This window comes from Sarcophilus harrisii, chromosome 3 (genome assembly GCF_902635505.1).
Source record: "Sarcophilus harrisii chromosome 3, mSarHar1.11, whole genome shotgun sequence".
Classification (NCBI taxonomy): domain Eukaryota; kingdom Metazoa; phylum Chordata; class Mammalia; order Dasyuromorphia; family Dasyuridae; genus Sarcophilus; species Sarcophilus harrisii.
The window spans coordinates 377,677,990-377,692,975 of record NC_045428.1 but is presented as its reverse complement, the minus strand read 5'-3'; the positions used below and the strand labels follow the sequence as shown (position 1 = coordinate 377,692,975).

Sequence of the window (14,986 nt, the reverse complement as noted above, 5' to 3'; positions counted from 1 at the left end):
TGAATTGATCTAAGCATTCAGGAAAGTAACTTGGAACTAAAAAAGACTTTAAAACCGTGCATTCTCTTTGATTTAGCATATACCACTACTCGATCTGTATTCCAAATAAATCAAAGGAAAAAGAAGAGATACTGTTTGTACAAAAATATTTATAGCAACTCTCTTTGGGGTGGCAAAGAATTGGAAATTGAAGGGGTGTCTATCAGTTAGGGAATAGCTGAGCAAATTGTGATATATGATTGGGATAGAAATCTGTTTTAAGAAATGACCAGTAGGATGGTTTCAGAAAAACCTGGAAAAGTTCTATGAACTCATACATAGTGAAGTGAGCAGAATCGGGAAAACATTGTACATAGTAACAGCAATATTGTAAGGATGATCAATTGTTTAAAAAAAAAAAAAAGTCTAGCTACTCTTATCTATACAGTGATCTAGGACAATTCTGAACGACTCATGATGAAAGATGCTATCCCCTCCAAAGAGAATTTATGAACTCTGAATGAAGACAGAAGCATATTTTTTTTTACTTTCTTTTGTATGTGTGTATGTTTATGTGTATGTATGTGTGTTTTCTTTTGCAACATGGCTAAAGTGGAAATGGGTTTTGCATGATTTCACTTATATCTTATTGCCTGTCTTCTCAAAGGATGGGGAAGATTAGAGGGAGAGGGAGAGAAGAGAATTTGCAACTTGAAATTAAAAAAAAGTTTAAACGTTTTAAAATATGTAATTGAGAATTATTTAACAAGATAAATAAAAACCATATATCTTAAAAATGCCTTGTTTTCCCTTTGTACTTTGCATAGTATGTTGTTTCTTAAGTTTTTAATGCACTGATCTTGTAATATGTGTTATGAGTCTATGAAATGATATTTTAGCTCTCTATTAGATTGTAAATGCCTAGGTCCAATTCCTCAGAAACTTATTATCTAAGCTTTGTATATCTTTCAAGGTGTAGCTCAGTACCCTTTACCATGTAGTAGCTGACTAAATTAAAAATAAATCTTGTATTTACGTATCAGTTTGGGTTGACTTCATGTATATTTAAGTTGAGGCAATAAGCTATTGGTCTAACTATTATTCAGGAAAGCAATTTAAGATTATGCAAATGAAGTGACTAAGATAGTCTTTTAGTTAATTAAGCCTGTTCTACTCTTGGTAGGCATATACTTCTAGGAAATAAAAATAAAAAGATAGTTCTCATGTTAATCTAACATTTTTAGCAGCATTTTTTGGTGTAATTAAGAATTGTAAACCAAATAGAAACAAAAAATGTTTTCTAGTGACTGGCGAAATAAATTCTGGTATATAAATGTACTAGAATATTAACATTCTCTAAGAAATCGTGATTATGAAGAATGAGAAATGTAAGAAGAGTTCTATGAAGTGATAGAAAGAGAAGTAAGTAGAACCAAGAAAAAAAGGAAAAGGGACTAAAACAAAATGCAGTTTGGCAAATTTTTAATTATTAAACTTTGTCCCAAGGAAAAGATATCAGAATGTATCCCTTTTCTTTGCAGGGGAAGGAGACAGGATCATGTGTTCAAGAGTGTGGGAAACTGAGGTGTGTTTTTTTTTTTTTTTTTTTTTTGGCAGCAGTGATGGGGATTCTCTTTTTATATCCTTTGTTATAAGGAGTAGAAATTTCTAGTAATCTGCATATATGTTGTCTTTCAACATTGTTGTTCTTTCATATTGTTCCTTCCTTTTCAGAATGTAAGCTGAAAATCAAGAAATTTGTCATTTATTATCTGTTTCCAGTTATTCAGTCAAGAAGCATTTATTAATTGCTAAGTGTTAAGTATTTAGCACTCCCTTTCTAAAATGTTTATCTAATTGAATCGATTGCTTTTCAGCAAAATCTTTGTTTTCCTAAGAAATGTGAGATTTCATTTCAAGGAAAGTTTATTTCCTGTGACTGTTTTAGAAAAACAGGTAATTTTAAAGTGTGAAATTTAAATATAGCTTTAATAGTTACTTCTTTGTTTTTCCTTCTTTTTTAAGAACCAGGTTATACAGCGACAAGCATTCTTGACTTTGGTTGTGGTTTAAAGTGTATTGTGGTTCATTCTTAAATACCTTGGGCATTTATTGCTATGCAGTTAGAGTAGCATAAATATAGTTTGAGGACAGCTAGGTGGCACAGTGGATAAGGTTGTTGGCACTGGAATCAGGAGGACCTCTTCAAATCCCATTTCAGACATTTGCTTCCTTTGTGACCTTGGGCAAGACAGTTACTCATGTTTGCCTCAGTTCTTTGAGAAGGAAATGGCAAACCATTTCTGAATCCTAGTCAAGAAAACAGAGAATAAGACAAGATTGAAACGTCTCAACAACAAACAGAGTTTGAAAAGACCAACTAGATTACTAATTTTTGTTAACTTGACAGTCATATTACCACCTCTCCCCCTTCTTTGACGTTTCTTTTCCATATCTGGTCAAACATCAAGTTCTGAAAATTCTTATATATTATAGCATTTCTTAGGTCATTCTTTCCTTTTTTAATGTTCTAGTTCAAATACTTATCCTGTGCCTTTATTATTAGAATATAGTTTCCTTCACTTGTGTCGACCATCAGTTTTCCTTTTCTCCATTCATCTATTACATTGCTTTTAGACTAATCTTGGAATCCTGATACTCGATGCTGGAAGAGCTTTCTTAAAGGACGGGTTCATTTCTGACTCACAAGGAGGAGGTCTGATAGGAAGAGCTATCATATGGGGATATTTTCTTTTGCCTATTCAAACCTCACCTTTCTATGTATATGGATTGCCAAATTGGCACCTTAACCATCTGACCTGGTGAAGTTAAAATCTTCCTGGATCTCAACTTTTCATCTGTAAAATGAGGGGACATGGATTACATGGATTTAGAAGTGCCTTCCAATTCCAGATCTATGAAACATGATACTAAAATTCGTGTAAAATGTTTTGCAAACCTTAAAGTACTATCTAAATGTGAGTTATTATTAGTAGTAAGGGGGTGGAAATTCCTGCCTCTCCTCCTAATAGTTCTGCCAGACCAAGTTCATCAAGGTTCCCCTTAAATTCATGGCATTTAGTGGCTTTATCACTTAAAATTTTTTTTCTACAAATTAATGTTTTTTGATTTGTGATAATTTAGGATCATAAGAATCTAGATTAGAACTGAACCCTCCACATTTTACAGATGAGGAAATTTAGGCCCAGAAAGTTTTCATGACTTACCTAAGGTCACAAAGGAATAAAGTGGAAGAGTTAGGATGTTAATTTAAGTCCTTGGTGAGTCCAAATGCAATGTTCTTTCCATTATACCACACAATCTCTCTCTAATTTGACTTTTATTGTTATAAAACTTTTGCATTGTTATTTTCCCAAGTAATTTATAAGTTCAGAGAAGTTAGTTGGTGCAGTTTATAGAGTGTTGAACCTAGAGTTTAGAAGATCTGAATTAAGATACAGCCTTAGACACTAGCTGGGTGAGTTGCTTAATCCTACTTGCCTCAGTTTCCTCATTTGTGAAGTAAGCTGGAGCAAGAAATGGCAAACCATTCCAGTGTCTTTACCAAAAAAAAAAAAAAAAAAAAAAAAAACCCAGATGGGGTCACAGAGAGTTAAATATGACTAAGATGGCTGAATAACAAAAATTTATAGGTTCAATGATTACAGAGAATATTCTTCTTTGTATTTCTTGTTCAATTTACTGTGTTTTATTACAGAAAGTGATTTATCATTTGGGGGGATTGGTTAAGGAGCCAGAATGTTAACTATACTAGATAGATATGAATTTTTTTTAAAAGGTAAAAATCTATAAAAATCAAGTTCCATTGAAAATGTCATGCAATTTGTTTTTTTTCCCAATGATTACTCTCTTATCTGTTTGCAAAATATTTGTTGTTCTTTGTGGATTTTCCCTTTCGAAACTAGTGTTTTCCCCTCCCCTGTATGTGAATGATTAAATGCCAGCAGCATAACCAAAGTCCTAGAAAGAAACTATGGAGGGAAAAAGCAGTTGGTAAGTGGGTCTGATCTCCAAAGTTAGAAGGAACTTATGTTAGATTATTTTATGTATCTCTTAAATAAGTTTGTATGATTATTAAAAAAAGCTAATGTGGAGTAAGCATTATGACTTTTTGGATACTGGGGTCAAAAAGAATAGATTTTGAACTCAGGGCTATAGGACAAAGTTATTCAATTTATGTATAATAATTTGCATTTTTCATGTGACATAAAGTTTGAATATTTATATTTTCTAACTTGAAATCCTGGCTTCCAATGGTTCCCTAAATGTCATTTTGTTAAAAGACACGAGTGATAAATTGTACATGGATAGGGAAATAAAATTTTTAATCTTTTAAAATTCTATAAAGTTTGATATAGCATGTTTTCTTCTCATTCCAGTGGTAGCTTCTCTTGGGAAAAGTGCTTTGACCTAGTATATATATGTATGGCCCAGGCTAGTTTCTTCATTTGTCCTTGGGCAGTGAGCATGTAGCTGATCAATCTGAAAGATTGAATTGTTCTGTGGTCCTAATTCTAAAGGGTTTGAGAATAGGGAAGTTGATGTATTATTTTTATGAAGGGAAGGATCTCTCTATCTCCCCCTTTCCTCTCCCCTTTTTCTGTCTGTGTCTGTAGTAGTGAGGTAGGGGCTGTTAGGGAAAATGTTGGCAAACCCCTGGGTTTTACACAACTATTCTCTGGTTGTGCCTAGAATATCACTTCAGATTGAAATAAATAGATAAATAAGTATGTGTATTTTTATATCTATATATATCATACACACATATTCATGCACATATATTCCTATATATACATGTTTGTGTGTATATATGATATATAGTATATATATGTATTATATATAAGAATTATATATACATGTGTACATATACAGGCATATACATATACATATATTTGCGTGTATATAGTTCATTGAATACATTTTATATAGATGCATATAGTATATAAATGTGGTTGTGTGTATATATATATATATTTATTTATTAATTGCTTACTATATGCCAAGTGCTGTGCTTAGGTGCTAGTCACACCAGTAGAAAAAAAAACACTCTCAAAACTAGACAGTCCCTTTTACCTATAGTTTTATATTGGAGAAAGATGACATATATAGTAAAATTCAGTTTAGAAATAATAAAGTTCTGTTTCAAGCTAGACAAAAACTATATTACTTTGGAGCGCTGGGTATGCCTGGGATGGCAATGACAGATTAGTAGAAAACATTCAGAAGAACTTTTTCCAGTGGGTAATTTTCTTCCAGTACCTTGAAAATTATACTGGATTGCTTTGAGTTGATTCAAGAAGAATCACTAGTTAAAACCAAAAGTAAGAGGACTTGGCCAGACCCTCTTATCCCCAAATTATCCGTAATTTTTTTTTTTCATGATTAAGTGATTCATTAGCCCTCTCAAGTAAAAACTTTAATATTTGGGATTTTGCTGAAATTCCCTTACATAGATAATTATGAAAACACACTATGATTCCTTCCTCCCTTAGAAGTCAGTTAATAAACATTTATTAAATCACTACCATATGCCAGGCACTATGCTTAAAAGAAAAAAAAGTCAAAAGATAACTCTTGCTCTGAAAAAGTTCGCTATTTTAATGGAAAAGATAACATAGAGACAACTTTATACAAATAAATCATACCATGTATAAAGTGATGATAACCAATGGAGAGTTGCTTTAATTTTCACTAAGTGGAATTGAGAAAGGTTTCTTGCAGATGAATTTTTAGCTGAGATTTGAAGGAAGTCATGAAGAGATAAGGAGGAAGAGAATTCCTGATCGAGGAGGACATGTTTTTGTTGACTGTGTTGTATAGGTAACTGTGTTACTAGAAAGTATATTTTCTGATCTCACAATGAAATTTATATTAAAGCCACAACAAATTACTTTTGAGCCTTTACAAACTGGCTCTGCAAACCCCAGTTCATGGTTAGCCTACAGCTAATAAACAAAATCCACACATTCATTTTTTACTTTCTCCATGGATTTTGTTGCTTGCCTTTAGGTACTAAAAGCTGAATAATTTATTTGATGGATGTTTTAAAGCACAGTGCTGAATTTTTAAAAAGTTAGTTGCATGAAGATGAGTTAATTAAATTCTTGAGTACTTTGCCAAGGGGATTCATGGATAGTTCGTTATGTTAGATGTGTTAGTCTGATTTTAAAATTTCATATACAGCTAATATGCAAATCTCTTAGGGAATTGAAATGGTAGGACTAAGTCACTCACAGAATAATTAACCAAGGAAAGTGATTGCATGTTCCTGCTGACCTAGATTCAAATTTTATTTTTGCTGTTTGTTTGTGTGTAAAGATAACAATAGTGAACCATAATCAATAACATAGTCCCTTTTTCTTTCTTAGAAAGTGTTTTTTCTCAATTACATATAAAAACTATTTTAACACTTTAAAAATAATTTGTTTTCCAAATTTGTTTTCCAAATTTCCTCCCAATCCCTTGAGAAGGCAAGCACTTTCATTTAGATTATACATGTGCCGTCATGCAAAATATTTCCATATTAGCTATACTGAAGAAAAGAATACAGATCAAAAGAAAAGGAAAAAGAACAAGAAAATAAAGTTTAAAAAAGGTATGCTTTGACCTACATTTAGACTTTTTCAGTTTTTCTCAGGGGACAGATAGCATTTTTCATCATAAACATTTTTGGAATTGTCTTGGATCATTATATTGCTGAGAATAGCTAAGTCTTTTACAGTTGGTCATTGTTAAAATACTGTTGTTACTGTGTATAGTTTTCTCCTGTTCTGCTCACTTCACTCTGCTTCAGTTCATTTAAGTCTTCCCAGGTTTTTCTGAAAACAACCCCCCTTGTAATTTCTTATAGCTCAGTAATATTCCATACAATTTGTTTATCCATCCCCTAACTGATGGCTAGCACTTCAATTAATTCCTATTAAATTTAACTTTAATTTGTGTAATAAAACAAGCGTTTTTATACCATATTACAAAAAAGATTCTTCATGAAACTATAAATCTACTATGCATAACTTGCTATTCCTTTCAAATATATAACACAATTATCATATAGATTTTTTTTCTTCCCTCTTTTCACTCTTCTTCCATCCTAATAATGGCTACCATTAGACACAAATATCTACGTGTAAAATTATTCTACACATAGTTCTTTTTATCATTTTTTTCTCTGAATGCAGATAGAATCTTCACTTGTTTATAGTTGTTGGGATATTTATGATAGTCAAAATAACTTATTTGTTCAAAGTCATTCAGTTACCTTCAATTTTCAATTCTTTGCCACTATAAAAAAAATCTGCGGTAAATATTTTTGTACAAAATTGGTGTCTTTCCTTTTTCTTTGATCTCTTTGGGATATGGACCTAGTACTGGTATTACTGGATCAAAGAGTATAAAATGGTTTTAATAGCTTTCTGGGCATAATTCCAAATTGCTCCCAAATGGTTAGAGATCAGTTCACAATTCCACCAACTATACATTATGTCCCAATTTTCCCACACTCAGTCTAACACTTGCTGTTTTGCTTTTCTGTCATATTAAGCTAATGCAGATAGGAGGTGGTATCTCAGAATTGTTTTAATTTATAATTTCTCTAATTAGATTTTGAGCATTTTTTCATATAATGATAGATAGCTTTAATTTCTTTTCTGAAAACTACCTATTCATATTCTCTGACAGTTTATCAATTGGGACATGACTTGTATTCTTATAAATTTGACTCAGTTCTCTATATATTTATGAAATGAGGACTTTATCAGAAAATTTTGCTGTAAAACTTTCTTCCTTTCACAATTTCCTGTTTTCCTTCCAATCTTTGCTGCATTGGTTTTGTTTTCGCAAATCCTTATTAATTTGATGTAATCAAAATTATCCATTTTGTATACTGTATTGGTTTCTTGTGTGATCATAAATTCTTCCTTACCCAGAAAGCTGCCAAATAAAGTATTACATGCTTTCCTAATTTGTTTAAATAATACCTTTATCCCCAAATCACTTGTCCATTTCAGCCTTATCTTGGTATACAGTGTGAGATTTGGTTTATATCATTTTTCTGCTTTTAACTTTTAACTTTCCCCAGCAGTTTTTGCTAAATAGTAAATTCTTTCTCCAAAAGTTTGGATCTTTGCATTTATCAACTACTAGATTTCTGTAATTACTTACTACTCTATTGTGTACCTAATCAGTTCCACTAATCTACCATTCTATTTCTTAGCCAGAGCCAGATTGTTTTGATGATTACCATTTTGTAATACAGTTTGAGGTCTGGTACCAGTAAGTCATCTTTCTTTGCATTTTTTCCCATTTATTTCTTTATAGATATTTTAGATTTTTTGTTCTTCCAGATGAATTTTATTTTTTTCTTGTCCTATAAAATAATTTTGGGACTTTGATTCATATGGTTCTGAATAAGTAAATTAATTTAGGTAGAATTATCATTTTTATTATATTGGTTCATGAGAAATTAATACTTAAAATGTTCCTTTGATATATCTTTAGTACTTGACAGATTTTTATGGGTCATTTGAAATCATTATATTGTTCCTCATAAGAATTTCTGAGAGAGCTGGATGGAATGAGAACATAAATTTCAGTATAAAACTACCTGGCCAATACTAGAATTAAAATTACATTGTATTTACTTTGTGTATATATATATATATATATATAATATGAGTCCTCTCTCTCTTCTTCCCATCCCTTTTAATAAACTATAAGCTTCTCAAAGGCTAGGATTATTTTGACATTTTTATCATTGTAGCTTCAGGACTTTGTATGGGAATAGTGGCTTTAAAATTCTGATTGATTGAATGAATGAAATAATGAATCAATAATGTAAGCCTCTAGAATCAAACAAGCAAATGAACATTTATATAGCCCTTTACATTATCATTTTGATACTATGAGTTGGTGCTGTCATTAACCCTAGGGGAAACTGAGACTGAGAGAGCTTGGTGACTTGTCAAATAGATATTAAATATCTGAGATGAGTCAGATCTTCCTCACTCCAATGTCAATGTTCTTATACTCTGTATCAGACTTTCTATTCAACTGTTCACATTCCTTAGCATGATATCAGATACATAGGATGATACCTTTTTAGAATTATTGAATTACAGAGCATGAAGTAAAAGTTAGAGGTGGTTAGAATGATCAATACTTGTTCTATGTCCTCATACATTACAGGTAAGCCTGATCACCCTTCAGATGTCTTAGGGAAGGAACTAGGTCTTATGGTGAATTTATTTTAGTTAATTTGTAAACTCAGATCCTCTGCTGTTGCTTTATCATGGCATGGAGTAGACTTGGGGTTCTTACAAACAACAAACTAAGTAGTTAATAGGTGCTATTGGGCCTTTTTTTAAAAAAGACTTTCTGGGATGAATTGAAGGATAAATAGTTGACTTGCGCCAACTAGCTAAATTCAGACATACTTATCATCCAGAGGAGTGCCAACTGGTGACTTTTTGATTGGATGTGGGAGTGGGGAATCCCTTAATTCAGGAATTGATGTACTGATCTGCAGAAGTATCATAATCCATATTGGTGGTCAAGAATTTCCAAGATCATTGAAATCACAGATTTTTTATGTTTTAAACAGAAAATATTAATTATAATGATGAAATTCTAATGAGTGGGAAGGGAATAACTAGTTGTCTAGAGGAGTGAAAGTAGAATATACCAGTGGATTAAGAGAAGTAAAGGTATTTGTAAACTCTTTGAGGGTAGGGACTGACTTTTGCCTCTTTTCAGATTTCTCAGCATTTATTATTGTATCTTGTACATAATGGGTACTTAACAAATATTTGATGATTGAGGAAAATTGGAGAATGTAATAGCAAGTGGCATTTAAGGCAAGACTGAATATAGAGTCCTGATCTGGATTCTAGAAAACCTGAGGTAAAATCATGCCTTGGAATCTTAATAATTTTGTGACTGGGCAAATCACATAACTTTCGCCACAAACTCCTCACCTGTTAAATAGGTTTAATAATAGTACTTGCCTTCCAGAGTTACTGTGAATTTAGAATAAGTTATTATTTGTAAAATGCTTTGCATAACTGAAAGTACTATGTAGGGTGTTCCCAAAAGTGTAATATTAAACTTCCAAAACTTTTAGACTGTTAAAACTTAACACTGCACAAGAATTTTGTGATAGGCTTTTGGGACATCCTATAAATAATGCTAACATTTATTAGTCAATTATTTAATTTATTATTATTATTATTATTGAATTAACATTCATTAAGCACCTGTTATATGCCAGGCACTATGCTAAGCACTGGGGATATATTTATTATTATTATATACTATTAGGACAGCTAGATAGCATAATAGATAGAGAACTAAGCTTGGAGTCAGAAAGATTCTTTATCATGAATTCAGATCTGGACTCAAACATTAGTGGGCAAATCACCTAACCCCATTTGCCTCAGTTTCCTCATCTGTAAAATGAGCCGGAGAAGGAAAACACCAAATGAAGTCATGAAGAATCAAGATGTGACCATACACCACAAATATTTATAATGATTTCTTTTTTGCCTGATTGTGAACCAGGGAAGTTATAAAGACAAGGAGTTCTGCCCTTATGAATCTTTACATGATATTGGTGGTATAGGGAACCAAATGTAGGCAGATGTACTATTAGAAAATATCTACATATATACCAATAGCTTGACCAAGATGGGAGGAATCAGGAAATAGATGCCTGAGCTGAACAAGGCAAGGAACTTGGCATCCTCTTTTGCAAAAGGCATGGGTGGGAGAGTCTGTGCAAAAGCATGCAAGGGAGGAATTGAATAGGAACAGGGATCTTTAGCATTTACCAAGAAAGAAGGCATAAAACCCACAGCTTTACTGGACTTAATAACTAATAGTCATTGTACCTATGACTCCACATACTTACTTTCTCTTAGAAACATGCTTTGGCAATTCAATTAGTAATATGTTGGCGGAGGGGAGTCTCCAGTGTGCCATTTATATAGGAAGGGTTTTATACTCACTCAGGGCTTGTAGGGTCATGAGCTCCAATTCAAATAAATTCACTTTTCTTGGAATTTTTTTAATTTGATGGGCAAATGTTATTATGTTTGTGTGAAATAGAATTATGGCGACCTTTGTGTGACTGAGTTTGTGTTTTAGAAATAAGAACAGTGTTCTAGTACTAGGCTACCTTTACCTGAAGGAGCCCTGCTTTTCTCAGACATTATCTCATTAGTCATTGTAACAGTCTGGTGAGTTAAAAAGGAATGAAATGCCTCTATATATTAACCCCATATATTAAAGTGAAATTTGAAATTTGAGGTTAGCCCAGTGGGTTGGTTGGCCAGACAGCCACTGAGGCAAGTTCAAAGGAAGTAGATCTCATGCTGGGAATGAGTCATACCCAAATTCACCTGTGTTGACTTGCAACTTTGTTTTCTTCAAGGTGGTCCAAATCATATTGGACATTCTAGACTGGGTCATTGATAGGAACCTGGATTGTTGAGGATTTCAGAGATTCTGATGTGGGTCTGAGATTTAATAGACCAGCTTCATGAACAATTTAGCAGATATAATCATCATCATGTGTCACTTTGTATAGCCCATAAAACATTACAAAAACACTGTCCACATGCTAACCCTGGTGAGTAGTGGGGCTGTCATTATTCCTACTTGCCAGATAAGAAAGCAGGCTCAGTAAGGTTAAGCAGTTTGTTAGCAGCACATAGTTGCAGAAGTGGGGGAGTTGTAGGAGCATGGTATCTAGAGCCCCTGAAAGGACCGTGGAGATCATTTAGCTCAACCTTCCCATTTAACAGAGTAGAGAACTGAGACCCAGAGAAATTATGCATCTTGCTTATGATTTTAAAGGTAACAAAGGATAGTCATAATTTGATCATAGGTCCCCTTAGACAGGGGCATCTAAGGGGTGGCTTTCAGTCCACCTGACTGGGATGGTGTCAGGGAAAACAGCCTCAGATACTTATTAGCTGTATGACTCTGGATAAGTCACTTAACCCTATTTGCCTAAGTTACCTCTCTGTAAAATGAACTGGAGAAGGAAATGTCAAAAAACCCTAGTATTTTTGCCAAGAAAACTCTAAAATGGGTCATGAAGACTCTTGAATCCAGATCTGGTACCATTTTTGCTCCTCTGTAGTCTCTGAAGAGTTGTTTTTCAGCTGTTTCTAATGTAACTTTTTGATAAATTGTATCAGGTACATTTCCTCAAAGTTAGGTAATTCTTGCCTTTATGGTCACTGTATGTGTTAATGCTGCTATCCTTCACCCTTTGAGAAAGAGAAAGAAGTTGCATTTATGTGTGTCTATAAGTGAAAATATCCTACTGTGTAACCTGCTGTATTGGGTGTTCACATGTCTATTACTCTAGCAAATAAATTTTGCTCAGATTTTGAGTTTAGTACAAACTTAAGTCAAGCATTAATTTCCTTCTTGGATTTCACATAAAACTCCTGGTTTTTCATATTTTTGTTCTTGGGAAGTATTGAGTTTCAATTATTTGTGTGTGTGTGTGTGTGTGTGTGTGTGTGTGTATTTATCTTAAAATAGTATTCATGTAGTACAACACTTCTCAGAGACCCTTTCAGGGATCTGAGAAATCAATTTTCATAATATTATTAAGACATTTTAATGTCTATTGTGGTAAATATTGATAGATACAATCCACAGAAACAAAAGTTCTTTTGGAGTTCTCGGTATTTTTTAAAAGAGTGTGAAAAAGGTTTTGTGAGACCAAAAAGTTTTGAGAACCACTGATACAGCTCTTCATGTTTTGCAAAATATTTCCTACATATTATCTCATTTAATTCTCCCAACAACCCTGAGAGATAAATGCTATTATTACCCCCATTTTTGTTGTTAGATTGTGTCCAACACAAATCCATTTGGAGTTTTCTTTACAAAAATAGTGGGATGGTTTTCCATTTCCCTCTCCAATTCATTTTGCTGATGAGGAAACTGAGGCAAAAAGGGTTGTTGCCTAGGATCATCCAGTGGTAAATGTCTGAGGTATATATTATTTATACAGGATAAACTTTGTGAGGGAAGGAAATATGCCTTCTTCAATTTGGTATCTCCCCAAATTCCTCATGACATATTCTGCTAACAGTAAATGTTTGTGTGTTGTTGAATTGAAAGGAATTCCTCGTTTTTAGAAAAAAAGGAATGGTTGTAAAAGGTCCTGATATGAATCCAAGACTTCTAATGACACTTTGTGAGGTTTGTTTGAAGCTTATTGTGGAATGGGTGGGAAACTTAGGTTCTAATTCCGGCCTTGATATTGGCAGTCTTTGATTTCAGTACAAAGAGTGACTTTTTAAGTCTCAGGCTTTTTCATCAGTTAAATGAAGGTGTTTTCCTGGTTACATTTTTGGTTCAGACCTATAAATTTATTTGGGCAGGGAACTTTGTATAAAAATTTCTCCCATGGTTATGGATTGCCAAGAATTGGACATTGGTAGGTAAGTAATAGGGCCAAATTTGAACCCTGAGACTTTTATTCCAACTCCTCTGACTTGAAGTCTTCAAGAATTAGCTCAGGCAGCGACAAGTTGTGACTTACCCATAATCCCCCACAACTACTATACTTTAGTTTTTAAACCTAGAATATCTTCTTCCAAGACTGACTTGTTATCTATTATGCCATACTGCTTCCCACCTGGGTGATAATGATACTTGCTGTGGCACTTTATACTCCTTAAAACATTTTTACAGCCTTTATTTCTCTGTGATTATTATCATAATCCTGTGAACCAATGTAGGGCATCTGTTTTTATCTACATTTGACACTTGAGGAAACTGAGACTTAGAGAAACAACTGGCCTGCTTGGTGCCACACAGCAAGAAAATGGTAGCTCTGGGACTGATTCCAAATGCTTTGCTCTTTCCACCATGCCATGCTGCTGCTGGCCCCCTTTTAGTCTGTGATTTTTAAGATGGTGCCCAAGGGATCTGAAATGGCATTAATGGCTCCAAATGGTTATCTCCTTCTGTTGTACAATCCAGAACCCTGCTGGTTATTATAAAAATAACCATGATAGCTAACTCCTACAGTGGTCTTGTTTTATCATCAGAAATTCTCAAATTAGCTTAATTCTAATATGTTCACCATGTGAGCTTTTTATTTATTTAGAGAAATCCGTGTTACCTGGCATGATGCCTGCCAGAAAGTTTTTAGAAGCAGACATCCAAACCTTTTGTAATTGCATAGAGCTGAGGGGATCCTAGCAGCTCCCAGGCAGATTTTGTGGAGTTTGGGATCAGCCTTTTTTTATACATCAGTCATTTCCTCTTGGCATCCCCTCCTTTTTGATAGTACTTCTTCCTCCTTTTTTTTCCAGTTTCCCTTTATGACTGTCTTCCCTCATAAGAATACATTCTTTGAGGATAGGTGCTATTTTGTTTACTTTAGCATATTAAGCATTTAATAAATGTTGTACATAGGAGGCACTCGTAAAAGACTGTCCAACATGGCATGCCCACATCAAAGAAGGTACTGTACCATAGGAGCAAAGGCAAATTTCAGTAATTCAAAAGAAATGTGAGGTGCGCAGATTTAGACATTGCCACTTCAAATGCTCACATGGACTATTTGCGCCTGATTTGTGGTAGAGCTTTCTGAGCTTTGTATTGGTTTGATCAGCCACAGTGTGACCCATGGTACCCTGACCCTAACAGAGTGATGTCACACTAGTCCTCTTTGAGAATAAAGGACAACCAACCAACCAGTATATTGATCTGTTGAATTGTGATATTGAAAAAGCCTTTTGAGAGTCCCTTGGACAGCAAGAAGGTCAAATCATTCAGTATTAGTTCAGACTATTCATGGGATGAACAAATACTATCAGAGCTGAGCTTAAATCCTTTTGACCACATAATGAGAAGACAGGACTCATTGGAAAAGACCTTGGTGTTGGGAAAGATTGAAGGCAAAAGAAGAACAGGACAGAAGAGAATGAATTCACTTAGAGAATTAATTCATTGATAA

General features: G+C 33.7%; 1 protein-coding gene across 5 annotated transcripts in view; it reads left to right on the top strand.

Annotated features, from left to right (window-relative positions):
- MYO1B (myosin IB) overlaps positions 1-14,986 on the top strand; it is a 197,362-nt gene that overhangs the window by 19,067 nt on the left and 163,309 nt on the right. Inside the window, exon 1 of one of the 5 annotated variants that reach the window (XM_023499350.2) lies at positions 3,973-3,993. The exons of the other annotated variants lie outside the window; for them this stretch is intronic. The gene's annotated coding sequence lies outside the window, so the exon portion shown is untranslated. Of the gene's footprint in view, positions 1-3,972; positions 3,994-14,986 lie in introns of those variants that run through there. 5 annotated transcript variants of the gene reach the window in all.